We start from the raw sequence: 12,675 nt of genomic DNA on the forward strand, positions 1-12,675 counted from the left end.
GGAGCGGGGAATCGAACCCAGTTCACCAGATTATGAGTCCACCGCTCTTAACCACTACACCACACTGGCTCCCTGAAGCTGTGGTGGGCCTTGTGGCCTCTACCCGCCATGTGACATCACATGTGTGCATCATGCTTGTGATGTTGCGTGTGTGTGTGTGTGTGTGTGCTGGGCTCCCTCAAAGTTGGGTGGAATCCAGACCTATGGTATGATTAGCACTGAGTCCATGGTAAACTGCCTCATGGGTAGATCCCCTTGGGTAAAGAGGGCCCGGCCAACTTCTCTATTATTAGAGCTCACAAACTTGACCCCTGGGGTCCCCTTCCAACTCTACAATTCTATGATCACTCCTGTGGCAGGAATTAGTACTTGATCTTTCTCCAACAGCCATTTTCCCAATCAAAACCACACCAATCTCCATATGTTTTCCCTTCAGCAGCATTCCAGGTGGAACTCTGTTGGGGAAAAGCCACTAGGGTAGTTTATGCTTAATGAAGAAAAATCAGTTGGGGAAAGGTACCCTTTTGCCTGTTCCTTTACTTAAAACCATAGCTGCTCAAGGCCCATTTGGGGTGGGGGTGGGGCGGGAGGAATCATCTGCAGTTCAATGTAACAAGTGGTTTGCTCATTAGAAATAATTTTCTATTGGTGATTAAATTAGCTGCCCACAAAAACTTGGACTGTGTAAATGTAAGTGACAATTAGAGTTTATTAAAGATATTTTTTGGTAAGCATAGTGAATTCAAAGAGGAGAGCAACACGGTCACTTTTTAAAGTGCTGAGTTATCAATTATCAACACTTTTCCGATTTCCTTTAAAGGGATCTCTACTCCCTTTGAAAAAATCTTGGAAGTTCAAGAATAAATAGGCAAAGTGATTCATAAAATTGGCACTTTAAACTGTTTGTTGCCAAGAAACACCTATCCGGTTTCTTACTCATTGGGCTACAAAGGATGATCTAAAATTCTTCCTTGAAGACATCAAACATGTCTGTATCTGAGGAGGCATATTGGATATGATGAGCACCACAGAGAAAATGTTATGAATAATTTCCACTGGGGATCAATGAATAGGTATTACAGTACTTGCTCACTCAAGTTCTGGTTGCCATAAGGATGCCTTCTGCAGCAAACGAACCAAAAGTGAAAGTAATTCAGGTCACCGGTGGAGGAAAGCGGGTGCGGGGAATGCGGTGCGCACCGGGTGTCAGCCGTGAGGGCGGGTGACATCCTGGTGCCACCACCCCCGCTTGCTGCGCAGGTGGCACCCCTGGACTCTCGCTGTGCGGGCGGCTAGCAGAATCCCCCCTCCCCGCTCGCCGTGTGGGTGGAGGCAGCTAAGGATGCTCGCCGTGAGGGCGGCTAGCCCTGCCCCCACAACGCTCTGGTTGCTGGGGCAGGTAGCTCTGCCCCTGATTCAGGTGTGTATCTCTGTCTTTGAATACAATTGTACACACACATATGGGAACCTTGGCCTAATGAAGTTTTCTAGATTTATGGGTGCTGGCATTTAAATGTTCACATACAGGCATGTATTACTCCCATATACTAGATAGGTTTGCTGCAGAAAACACTGGTTTAATACCAGTGTTTCCTGCCATGATAATAATTTGTAGTGATATGAATCCTATGTACACTGAATAATGTACAGGTAGGGTTGCTAATTGATCAGGACGAACTTTGGCTTGGCAGGTTATTGGTATTTTTGTGTAAAACAACCAAACTTGTCTTGGTTGCCAGCTTTGTTTGAGTAAACCTGGAATATTTCTCAGTGACATTGTGGTGTAGTGGTTAGAATGTAGAAGTAGGAGTGAGGAAACCCAAGTTCAAATCCCCGTTCAGCCATGATGTTGATTGGACAACTATGAGCCCTTCGTGATTTCTCAGCCTAACCTAGCCAATAGTGTATTTGTGAAGATAAAATAAAGAGGCTTCTTGAAGGACCCTCCAAGTGTCCCTATTTTCCAGGGACATCCCTGATTTAGAGAAACTGTCCTTGTTTCTGTTTTTTTTCTGTAATGTCTCACTTTTCCGTAAAGGTAAAGGGACCCCTGACTGTTAGGTCCAGTCGTGGCCGACTCTGGGGTTGCAGCGCTCATCTCGCTTTACTGGCCAAGGGAGCCAGCGAACAACTTCCGGGTCATGTGGCCAGCATGACTAAGCCGCTTCTGGTGAACCAGAGCAGCACACGGAAACGCTGTTTACCTTCCCGCTGGAGTAGTACCTATTTATCTACTTGCACTTTGACGTGTTTTTGAACTGCTAGGTTGGCAGGAGCAGGGACCGAGCAACGGGAGCTCACCCCGTTGCGGGGATTCGAACCGCCGACCTTCTGATCAGCAAATCCTAGGCTCTGTGGTTTAACCCACAGCGCCACCCGCGTCCCTCCTCACTTTTCCTTAAAGGTAAAGGTAAAGGTACCCCTGCCCGTACGGGCCAGTCTTGACAGACTCTGGGGTTGTGCGCCCATCTCACTTAAGAGGCCAGGGGCCAGCGCTGTCCTGAGACACTTCCGGGTCACGTGGCCAGCGTGACATCGCTGCTCTGGCAAGCCAGAGCCGCACACGGAAACGCCGTTTACCTTCCCGCTGGTAAGCGGTCCCTATTTATCTACTTGCACCCGGAGGTGCTTTCGAACTGCTAGGTTGGCAGGCGCTGGGACCGAGCAGCGGGAGCGCACCCCGCCGCAGGGATTCGAACCGCCAACCTTTCGATCGGCAAGTCCTAGGCGCTGAGGCTTTAACCCACAGCGCCACCTGCGTCCCTCACTTTTCCTTAGGATGTCCCTATTTTCATTGGAGAAATGTTGGAGGGTATGCAGTTATCCGACCGCCCAAGCTGTCTGAAGACAATCCTGTATAGGGAAAGGTTTTTTAAAAATGTTTAATGTTTTATTATGTTTTTAGATATGTTGGAATCTGCCCAGAGTGGCTGGGGCAACCCAGTAAGAGGTGTGGGGTATAAATAGTAAAATTATCATTATGGAATGGGACGTCTCTATTTTCATAAGAGAAATTTTGGAGGGTATGAGGAAGGATAGTCTACAGAGCAACAATAAAGGTCAGCAGCATTATTGACACTTAGTGTGTATACTTAACTGTAGGAAGTGCATTCACCCAAAGTTACTGAATCCAGCCTCAACTCATTACTACAAATGCCTACCCTACACCTATAAAAACTTTCCCAGGCCCAAAAATCAGTTGCTATGTAAACAGCCACCTGCAATACACCGACACTGTTCACATGCTACTCTTATATACAAAGAAGGTCTTCACACTGAGATTTCCCCTCGTACTCTGCATCAACTGATACAGCTTCCTTATTAGGCAAAATAGAGTAGTCCATTACAGTGGTGCCCCGCAAGACGAATGCCTCGCAAGACGGAAAACCTGCTAGACGAAAGGGTTTTCCGTTTTGGAGGCGCTTCGCAAAACGAATTTCCCTATGGGCTTGCTTCACAAGATGAAAATGTCTTGCGAGTTTTTCCGACTTTCCCCCCCTTTTTCTAAGCCGCTAAGCCACTTATCTGCTTATCCGCTAAGCCGATAAGCCGCTAAAAGCCGCTAAGCCGCTAATAGCGCTAATCCGCTAAGCCATCAATGGGCTTGCTTCACAAGATGAAAAACCGCTAGACGAAGAGCCTCACGGAACGGATTCTTTTCGTCTTGCGAGGCACCACTGTATATAGACCAGTGGTTCTCAACCTTCCTAATGATGCGACCCTTTAATACAGTTCCTCATGTTGCGGTGACCCCCAACCATAAAATTATTTTTGTTGCTACTTCATAACTGTAATTTTGCTACTGTTATGAATCGTTATGTAAATATCTGATATGCAGGATGTATTTTCATTGCTACAAATTGAACATAATTAGAGCATAGCGATTAATCACAAAAACAATATGTAATTATATCTTGTGAAATATTTATTTCTAATTACAAATAAATGAAATTTTGTCTTGAAGCCTGGTGTAGCGTGGGTTACAGTCTTAATATAACAACAGTAAAGTACATTGCTACATTGCTCTTGGCAGCACTCTAGGTAGGCAGGGGGACAGGAGGGGCTGGGGGGGAGAGAAGCCCCCTCTGCCGTGTGCGTGTACGCGCGCACACACACACACACACACACACTCCGGCCTACCAGGAGGTTTGTGGTGCGGTGAACTGGCCCACCCCCCAAAAAAGCTTGCCGACTCCTGGTCTTAGGCGACCCCTGTGAAAGGGTCGTTTGACCCCCAAAGGGGTCGCGACCCACAGGTTGAGAACCGCTGATATAGACCCACCTGCTGCAAGTGTTTAGCTGTGTAAAGGGCATTCAGAATTATTGTCTCCACTATGACATTCTAGCAAGAATGCATCAAGATGCTGTAAAATATGAGGCTCCCTTCTACCACACAGGGAGTTCAGCTACATGGGGGGAAATGGGGAGGAAACACCCAAGTGCACAGAATCGTTTATTGAGATTGCAGGTGGAGGATTTCCTCCCCTTTTCTCCAGCATATGGTGCCTTTTCTTTTTGGTTGAACTACAGACCTTAATTGGTCCCTTGCAGGCCTGTGCCTGTATAATGGTGCCTCCTACCATGTCTCCCATTTCTTACAACAGGATTAAACAGATTCTTGAAGGGGAAGGTGGCAAGCTGCCACGATGGCTACATTGAAACTCCAGCTGGGGCTCAGAGACAGTATGCCACCAAATATCAATTATTTGCAGAGGTCAGTCCTCTGCTGGAAGGGCTGTTCAGTCCAAGTCTGATTAAAAAATATCAATAAAGAACCACAGGAAGAAGATAAAGAACAATATGAAGGGAGAAGACAGGATGTTGAGCAGGCACACAGATAACCTGGTTACAGTCTTCTCTGGTATGGTGAGGCATACTGTATTTCAATTTATTTTCTAGTCATTTCTAAATTTGCATATTTGCATATAAATTAGCATGTGCAAATTTTGTGTAAATCTGCGTCTTCTTTCGCCCTGAATTTGGGGGATATGTAGCCTCTCCTTTTGGCGCCTATTACCAGTTGCTTTTGTCTTCAAGTCACGCTTGTAGGCTACTTCGAGGTCCCTGGCTGGCCACTTTGGGAAACAGGAGGCTGATATTTCAAGTGGTTTGCTTGTTTAATCACGTGGTTCAGTATTTCTATGCCCTCTCAAGGTGACTCACAAAGAATAAAATAAAATGATAAGAAAGATATAAAATTATAAACTAAAATGGTTTATAAAACACCTCAACACAGCCCAACAGATTCCCATGAAAGAGTTAAAACAATTTAAGGCAGAGAGTAGCAACCATTCAAAAATTAGCTCAGCATTTTTCAACTAAAAGCTGATTGAAACAAAAAGGTCTTCAAGGCCTCTTCAAAAACACGGAGAGAGAAGGGGTCAAATGCACAAGACTTGAGACGGAGTTCTACAAGTATGGAGCCACTACGGAAAAGGCCCAGTTTCTTCAGATCACAAATCTAATTGACCTTCATAGCAGGTCAGGAGGAGTCACTAATGAGGGGCACTGCCATGTATGTGACCTCTCAGCAGCAGAGTCACTGCTACTTACTGGGAGGGAGAGGGTGAGGTAGCAGGGAGGTCCCGACTCTGCTGATGTCTCACAGGGTCCTAACAACTCTGAAGCCAGTCTTGAGGCCTGGGCAGGTTCATATGGTCTTCCCTTCAAATAACCTGGCTCTATACTATTTAGGGCTTAAGAGTTAAATACCTTCACATTGGGGCCCAAAATGAAAAGGTAGCCAACAAATACCTAACCCCAACTAGCTGCATTCTGCATCAACTAAAATTTCCACACCATCTTTAAAGGCAGCTTCATGTAAAGCACATTGCAATAGGCGAGACTGGATGTATTTGAGCTTGTAGCTTGATGTGTTTTATTTCAGCAGTTAAATTTGATTCCTGGAGGCAGACTTTTTTTTTTTAACTGCACTGTGTCAGATAATTGATAGGGTGGAGTAAGGCAAGAAACCATCACACACCTTTGTCAGGACTTGTTTAGGAAAAAAGTTTTGGGGAAAAGAACATACGTGTTTGGGGGGCGTGGGGTAAAAGACATTAAATACAAGTCAAATTCAGCATTCTCTGAGGATCACTCAGTCTGAGAAACACCATACTGCTGAAGGAGTGCTTTATTCAAGGACTTGTGGGACAACATCTGGGTAGAAAGCAAACAATAAGGATTACGAACAGAAGCACTTCAGGTATGTAACACAAGACAAGGAAACACTCAGAAGGGCGCCCTTTTCTACTATAATTCTATCAGATTCTTTGATTGTAAAAAAGGGGGAAAGTGTGTGGAGATAAATCTCAGGCAAAATATGGGCCAAAATAGCTTCTTATTCTATATTAAGAAGTAATATAGTAATTACTTATTCTAGTAATTATGCTGTAGAGACTAGAGGTTTACAATTGGCATTGAAGGAAAAGCTATAAGTATACAACTTAATAGCAATACTCTGAAAACAAGCCAAAATAAGCATTTCCTCTCACATCTGGGTCCATGTGGTCCAGTCCTGTGGATATTTACTTGAAAGTAAATTTTATGAGACTTACTTCCTAGTAAGCATACAAAAGCATAGCAGCCTTATTAGATAGGTATTCACAAGATTATGGTTATAGCTGTAGATGGGTATGGTATGTCAGAACCCTGGAAGAAAGACTGACTAATGCATTTTTCAAGGCAGAGGGACTGTATAACCATCATTACAAAAATGTACTTATTGTATGCTAGTTCTGTGGACGAAGTGTGTGGATCCTGTTTTTTGGGTTCACTGAACTGTATCTCTCAAAAAATGCTTGCAGTTCCTTTGCAGAAAGGAATTTTGTGTTGAGTGTGAAAAATAACAATAGATTCAAGCCACCTTCATCAGCAAGGAGTATATTATCAGGAATCACTGCACTCCTTTGTATTCCTATATATAATTAAGTACCTAATCTTGAGTTATGGACTTTCAAAAATTAGCATCATTATGAAAAGGGAGTTTTGTGGGTCATTATTAATTCTTTACATGGTGTTATTTCATGATTCAGTTGTCTATTTTGCTCATCTCTGCTACTATTTTGGTTTCAAACCTGGACTGTGGGTTTTCAGGTCCCCCCCCCCATCTGCAAAATAGTATTTAAATATGTTTATCAACACTGATAAAGCCTTTGCTAGATTCTACTATAGAGGCAAACTTTTCAGAAATCTTCTGAAGTTAAATGCTGAATTAGTCTCCTGGAAAATATAGGAGTAAAGAACATGATTAAAAATTAAGCTGCTCTGAAGAGCATTGTGACTTTTATGGTGTTTCAATAGTGGCTTAAAGGGCCCAGAATGAATTTCCTCTACCTATGGGATAACATTCCCTTCTTCTGAAGTGTTAAGGGTATGACGGAAAAGAGAATATCAGAAGAGATAATCTCAGGTTAGGGAGCTGAGAGAACTATTGAGGAAGTGGAACGCACCATTTTACTTCCATTCACAAATTCTGCCCAATTACTGCATTTAGAAAAATGCATAAATATACCCTCAGGGCAAGTTAGCTGTTGGCTTCCGGCATTTTAAAAATCTTGCTTTCTTCTGCAGTGTGTAGTACAGATCACTTCACTGAGCTGGCTGGGTGTGTTGTACTGAACATATTCCTTATCCTAAGGACATTTGTTTCCTAGAGGCATGCATGACACATCTTGCTTGATCCTGCTCCCTACTTGTGGTGCATATATCAAAATTCAACTAATCTAAGGGTGCTTCCACTTAACCTGCCTACTGAACAGTCATCCTGATTTGTTTGCTGGGAGTTCAGATGGCTGATGCCTCAAACTAAGTGTTTTTCCAGCTTTGCAGTGCATTTCCTTGTCACGCTCCATATAACAAAAAAGTCTAGTTTGGTGATGTATTTTTTAAAAAGTTTGTTGCACAAGACCTCTGAATCAACTAAAATTGTGGCACCTTGATGCCACTAAGTGACTGAATCCCACCTCAAAATGCCAACAACATGGAAGTGCCCAGTGTTAACAGGGCAGGAACTGTGGTTATGGTTTGTTTAGAAGCATGGACCAGATTCCCCCATATTCTTTTCTGGCCTCTGAAGATTCTATCTTGAGCAGCCTATTCCAAGTTGCTTAACTTAGGGGTTTTTTAAAGCTGAGTTCTAAATGCCTGACCAAATGAATACTTTCTGTGCTCCTGCTCAAGTGCTTTAATACATCACTGGGAGGGCAGGAAGGGTCTGAGAGAAATCCAACTTCCCTTCGCCTTGGGCATCTGCCTTGGGGCATCTGCATGATGAGCATGAGAAGTAGCTGAAGGGACCACACAGCCATTGCTGGTTCTCTGCCGGAGTTCACTGGTAGCTGGGTGGAATGGCAGGAGCTGACACAAATGGAATCATACAAGTGGCTCAATGGGAGAGCATATGTGTTGCGTGCAGAAGGTCACAGGTTCAGTCCCTGGCAGAGTCTCCAGGTGGGGCCAGACTCTTACTTGAAACCCTGGCAAGCACCACTCAGCATAGACATACCGGGACTACAGCAGGATCTGACCAGTTTAATGTAGCATGAATATCCTCTGAGCAGCAATCACTATTTGAAATTGGGGAAGGCCTTTCCCTTTGGGGCTGCTGGGGTTTTTCACCATCCCACTGTAATGGACACTATGCCTCAGTGCTTAAGTCCTTTGGCCATGTTATCTCACTGAACCAACGCCCAAGACATCTAGAGAAAGCCACACAGACTACCTCAGTATTGCTAAATACACCAACTGGCAGCAGCTGAAGATGGCAGAGATTGCACACAAAGCATAAGTTCTACCTGTGAGCTATGCTCCTTCCCTAAATTGCTGCTTCATTACCGCAGTATCAACCTTGCTGTTCATGCTTGCATTTTGCAAGCAATCACTTGCTTTGGATATAATTGTATCACAAGTCCATTAACAATTATTTCTATTTGAAGAACTCTTATCAAGATAAAATGATAATTTCCCTTGTTTCTTTTAGATCTTATGCCTATTTCAGATAGCTCCTGGTGTATTTTTTTGCTCATAAGTTTTCCGTAGTTTTTGTTTTATACTATGCCCTGATGCTACAAAAACACCAGTATTAGTAAGAATACTTAATTAGCAAAACCATCTTAAAAGAATAATGTTTTGCTCTGGTTTAGTTATAATTGTGAATACCTAGAATTAACATAATTTAACTTTTGTGTTATGCCACACTCCCCATGGCAGCCATTTTGTGTTATGCCACGCCTCCTCTCCCTCCATAGTACAGTGGTACCTCGGGTTACATACGCTTCAGGTTACAGACTCCGCTAACCCAGAAATAGTACCTCTGGTTAAGAACTTTGCTTCAGGATGAGAACAGAAATCGCGAGGCGGCAACATGGCATCAGCAGTGGGAGGCCCCATTAGCTAAAGTGGTGCTTCAGGTTAAGAACAGTTTCAGGTTAAGAACGGACCTCCAGAACGAATTAAGTACGTAACCAGAGGTACCACTGTAGCTATCTTTGTCTAGCGCCCCCAGCACTCTCTGAAAATTTGAAATTTGTCCACTGGTCCAAAAATGTTGGCAACCCCTGCCTTAGTCCAACCTCCTGCTCACTGCAGGACAGTCAGAGCTAGAATGTCCCCAACAGATTGCTGTACAGCCACTCCTGGAAGACCTCCAAATTTCACTTATGATCCTTAAATCAGCTCCTTGGGCAAATGCAACATTTTCAGTGGCAGGATATAGAATAGTTTTTCTTTTGAATTCCCTCTCCTTTGATGTCTTATCACATGATGGGCATCCATGTGAAACACCAAAAGCAAATGTGCCAGCCTGCTTCATTTCTAGTCACTGTACCCCAGAGGTTCTAGTCTTTGTACCCCAGAGGATGGAACAAAAGGAAAAGAAAGGCTTGCTAGACTTCAAATACCTGCTGTCGTCTTAGATATTTGAAGGAGTGGTACACAGGACCCCAAAGCAGTGGCTAGGCTACTATGGTAGCTTAGCTGTGAAAGGTAAATTTGATTGATAAGTGATATCAGCTGTGCTGGAAGATCACACAAGCCAACTGGAGCAGTTTCAGTGGCTAAAGTTGCTGTTCAAATCTGGGAGACTATAGAACAAAGGGGTAATAAATGGACGGACCTGATTTTGTTCTGCTGCTGGTGTGCTACCAAAGTTTCCTGTGGCTGCTGTAGGGGGGTTGTTTCTGTCTGCAGACTTCTCCACACCAGAGCAAAAAGTAGACCCCACCCCAATGTTGTCCTGGACCTTTCCCCCTTTAAATGTGGACTTTTTCAATCCCAGCCATTTTGGATTTTCCAAGGATTGAAAGACCCTGCATTTAAAGGGGGAAAGGTCCAGGACAACATTGGGGTGGGGTGGACATTACTGGGGAGATTGGCAAATCCACATTTGCTCTAGTGTGGTCAAGCTATATGTGTATACTGTATCTGAATTCTAAGTGTTTACCGTATATGAAAATGTGGATGTTTTATATGAATTTCTAATGGTATAGTGTATTTATTTTGATGCTTTTAAATGTAAGTCTCTTGGAGACCTTGATAACAAGTGAGTCACAAACCTAATAAATACTATTTATTTGTGTGTTTTAACATTGATAATCTGTACTTTCATAAAATATATCAAGGTGGCCTATAGCATATAAAATACAATAAAAACCAGCCTATAAATTAGAAACATTAATAAATGGAGTAGAGGAGATTTCTGGGTTTTTTTTGTTTTTTTAGATTTTTTTAGATTGACTAAACAAAGCAAAATCTTTTTCTATATTTCAAAAAGTGAAAATCCAGACACAAAGTTGGCCAAAGTTGTTGAGCTTTTTTATAGTTTTGTCCAAGGCTATTGAGCTATTAAGGAAATTCATCAAAATCTACACTGCTGACATTCGGTACATCCAGATTTTCCTGGACATTTAAGCAATTTCCGCCTGGACACTGTTTCCGACCACTAAATCCTGGCTGTGTCTGGAAAATTCTGGATGTATGGCGACCCTAGTTTAAATAGTGTGAAATGACAGCCTTACGATTTGATTGCTGTGACCCAGGGGCCAGTTGAAGAATAATTTAAAGGACAGTAACACTGCATTGTGTCTTTCCTGGGATTACTTACCACTCATCACCAGACAAATACCATAGAATATGTCACAGATGGGAAACCTGTGGCCCTCTACATATTGAATTACTACCATCCCTGACCATAAGCCATGCTGGCTTGGGCTGATGGGGGCTGGAGTTCAAAACATCTGAAGGGCCACACTTTCCCTGTCTGGGTTAGAGAGTATGCTTCTCAAATAGCTTTGAGTCCTATCGCCTTGAGTTTTGTTGTTAAATTACTTGGCAGCTTTAAAATACTTGGAAATGTCCTCTTTGGACCTCTGTGGCAGGAGACTAGAGGGAGGGGTCACAGTTTTTCTGTTCACAGCATGCATGACCAGATGTCATCTGAAGTTTACTTAATTGCATTTTAATCCTTTATGTCACGTAAGGCAAGGCTCTGCGAACCTGTGGTCCTCCAGATGGTGTTGGACTCCAATTCCCATCAGCCTCAGCCAGCGTGGCTCAATGGTCATGGTTAATGAGAGTTGCAGTCCAGCAATATCAGGAAGGCCACAAGCTGCCAACCCGCCTCTAATGAGCTCATAGAAATGTTTGTGGTTCTTCTCCTCCCCACCATTCTAACTTCACAACAAACCTGTGAGGTAGTTTGGGCCGAGAGACTGTGACTGGCCTAAGGCCTTCATGGCCAGGACTGGCCCAAGATGTTTTGCTAGTTGAGGTAAATGACACAATGGCTCCCCCTTCCATGCTCAGAAGCTGACTGGCTTGGCAGTTGAATTGTGCATCAACACTCTCAACAGGAGAGCATAGGATCCCCTATTGCACCTGGGGGTTGCAACAGGCTGGTTGTGTTTGTGTGTGCTTGCAAGGCCATGTGGCACACATAGCTTTGATCTCCATCAGAGGGAAACGGCCAGAGGTGTGGCTGGGGGAGCTGTTGCCTTTGCCTGCCAGTCTGTGCTGCCTGAAATGATTCCCTTATTCTTCATAATTGTAGGGCCAGCCTTGCTCATGACAACAGAGTGGGGATTTGATCTTCAGGTCTGGTTTGACACCCTCACCTCTACTCCACACTGGCTGCTCTCCCAAATCCTGAAAGCCAAGGTCGAGCAAAAGAAAGGAACATGCAAAAGAAACTTTAGCAAAACAACAGAGGCTGAGAGAGTGAGGCCAAGATGCCACCTCAAGCCAAAATCTTCTCATAGACTGGGTTGGGTTTGGCTCCAGGGCTCCATTGTTCCACCCGCCTAAGCTCATCTTTCAAGCATCTTCCTTCAGTGTCGGAGCTTGTTCATCATGCGCGCCAATTATGACTATGCCTGTGATTCATGGTTTTAGGTGCTGTGGGTTTGCTGAAGCGCCTCAGGCATCCATTATCCCGAGGAAGAGGGCACAGCAGTGAAGAAAGAGATTTGGGTGGATTTAGACAAACAATTAGGATGGATTTACCATGAGATGAGACTTACTTCATGTGCAAATATTTTCCTCCACAGGAGCAGTATTTGTCTAGGAAAAAGGACACAATATAATCCCATACGGAGCTCAGCGAGTTTTATATTGGCTCATGCATACATGCAAGGCTGCTTCTGTAGGCATCTTTTTAGCCAATGTGGCTTGAGAGGAAAT

General features: G+C 43.8%; 1 protein-coding gene across 2 annotated transcripts in view; it reads left to right on the top strand.

Annotated features, from left to right (window-relative positions):
- The first annotated feature begins 6,055 nt into the window (after nt 1-6,055).
- COL17A1 (collagen type XVII alpha 1 chain) overlaps nt 6,056-12,675 on the top strand; it is a 59,673-nt gene continuing 53,053 nt past the window's right edge. The window contains exon 1 of one of the 2 annotated variants that reach the window (XM_079976041.1): nt 6,056-6,205. The gene's annotated coding sequence lies outside the window, so the exon portion shown is untranslated. The remainder of the gene's footprint in view (nt 6,206-12,675) is intronic. The other variant, XM_079976040.1, reaches the window with a different exon arrangement.

This window comes from Podarcis cretensis (genome assembly GCF_951804945.1).
Source record: "Podarcis cretensis genome assembly, chromosome: 5".
In the NCBI taxonomy this organism is placed as follows: domain Eukaryota; kingdom Metazoa; phylum Chordata; class Lepidosauria; order Squamata; family Lacertidae; genus Podarcis; species Podarcis cretensis.